Here is a 2,341-nt window from a genome sequence, read left to right as displayed (position 1 = left end):
GGACATGTCCCATTGGTCTGTTACGGTAATCGAAGTAAAGAAATTATCTTAATTTAAGTCTGTTTAAGAAGGAGCAGGAGTCTCCAATAAGAATTGAGTTTGTAACTTGAAGGTTACGATTGAAAGTCCAACATAGGATGGAGAGCGGCTGCAAGATCGAGCACCACCTACAGACAAGAATTCCAAAAGTTAGATACTCATTCGAAGGAACATAATAGTTACGACTATTACCTACGATGAAGAGATAATGTATGGAATCATTATATAATCCCTGTCTTGTTGATGATTCCGAGACGATTTGAAAACTTCGTAGTCTATGGCGACACATCGGGAGTTGGGTTGATTTGTGTTCTGACCCAAAGATATAAGGAGATAGTGTATGTATCTCAACAACTGAAAGATCACGAAAAGAACTACCCCACTCATGATCTGGAGTCTTCAGCGGTAGTATTCGCTCTAATGATATGGAGACATTATCTTTATGGCACAAAGTGCAAGCTTTACATGGATCATAAGAGTCTTCAGTATCTCTTTGATAAAAAAGAGTTGAATATGAGGCAACGACGCTGGCTGGATTTGCTTAAGGATTACGACTGCGAGATACTTTACCACCCTGGTAAAGCAAATGTCGTAGCCGATGCTTTAAGCCGAAAAGTGAGCCTTGAAAGGAGAAGGCCAAGAGCGTTAAGAATTGAAGTTGTCTCAACGATCGTGGAAAGTATTAAGAAAGCTAAAGAAGAAGCTTCAGAGAAGAATGACCGAAAGGAAGAACGTTTGGGCAAAACGTTGGAGTTCGGTACAAACAGTCAAGGGCTAAAGGTATTCCAAGATAGGATTTGGGTACCTAAGACGGGAGGAATAAGAGAAATTATGATGGAAGAAGCTCACAAGACCATGTACTCGATTCATCCCGGTAGCACAAAAATGTATAGGGATCTGAAACCCTACTACTGGTGGCCGACGATGAAGCTCGATGTTGTGAAGTATGTGGCCGAGTGTGTGTGACATGTGCGAGAGTTAAGGCACAACATCAGAAACCGTATGTGAGTTTAGAACCTTTACCTGTTCCCATGGGTAAATGGAAAGACATTACCATGGATTTTGTCACTAAACTGCCCAGGACAAGGGACGGTCACGGCATGATTTGGGTGGTCGTTGATCGATTCACTAAGAGTGCACACTTCATAGCAGCTAACGAAAGATGGTCGACGGATAAGCTCGCCAATGCTTACGTAAACGAGGTGGTAAGACTTCACGGTGTTCCTTTAACGATTGTATCAGATCGTGATAGTCGATTCACGTCAAGATTCTGGAGGAGTCTATAAGAGGAATTGGGTACGAAATTGTGTTTAAGTACGACTTATCATCCGCAGACCGATGGTCAGAGCGAAAGAACGATTCAAACGTTGGAGGATATGCTAAGAGCGTGTACCCTAGAGTTCCAAGGTAACTGGGATGAACACTTACCTCTGGTAGAATTTTCCTACAACAACAGTTACCATTCGAGCATTTAGATGGCACCTTATCAAACCTTATATGGACAAAAGTGTCGTACGCCGTCTTGTTGGCTTGAAGCCGGAGAAAAGCAGTTTATGGGCCCTGAGATAGTCCATCAGACTGCTGAAAAGCTGAAAGAGATTAGGGAAAGCATGGTCGCAGCTCAGGATCGTCAAAAGAGCTATGATGACAAGAAGAGGCGACCAGTGACATTCGAAGTTGGGGATTCAGTTTTGCTCAAAGTCTCACCGTGGAAGGGACTTATAAGATTTGGGAAACGAGGAAAGCTGAGTCCAAGGTTTATTGGACCTTTCAAAGTTCTTCAAAAGATTGGGAACCAAGCTTACAAGCTCAAATTGCCCGAAGAACTAGACGGTATTCATAACACCTTCCATGTGTGTTATTTGAGGAAATTCACGGGAGAAGTTCCCGACATAATTCCAATCTCAGAGTTAAGGATGGATGAGAATAAGAGGCTAATCGAAGAGCCTGAGGCTATCGTTGACCGTAAGACTAAGAAGTTACGACGCAAGATGGTCGACTTAGTGCTAGTCCGTTGGAAACATACGAATGGGCCGAATCTCACTTGGGAAACAGAAAGTGACATGATGAGTCGTTATCCGCATCTGTTTGCTGACACTTAATTCTGGGACGGAATCATCCTAAGGGGAGAGAATTGTAACGTCCGTGTTTCGGGGCTAGGCATTAGTAGATGATGTAATAGTCTAGGTCAACTATTGTAACTCTTTTTGAAGCAATAAAGATGAATTATTTGAGTATTACGTGAATTATGTGAATTTATATGCTTGATACGTAATTATAAAGATATAATTAATAAAGAGTA

Source organism: Lactuca virosa, chromosome 5 (genome assembly GCF_052849685.1).
Source record: "Lactuca virosa cultivar CGN04683 chromosome 5, Lactuca_virosa_CGN04683_v6, whole genome shotgun sequence".
Taxonomy (NCBI): Eukaryota; Viridiplantae; Streptophyta; class Magnoliopsida; order Asterales; family Asteraceae; genus Lactuca; species Lactuca virosa.
The sequence above is the reverse complement of the archived record's forward strand: the minus strand, read 5'-3'. Positions refer to the sequence as shown.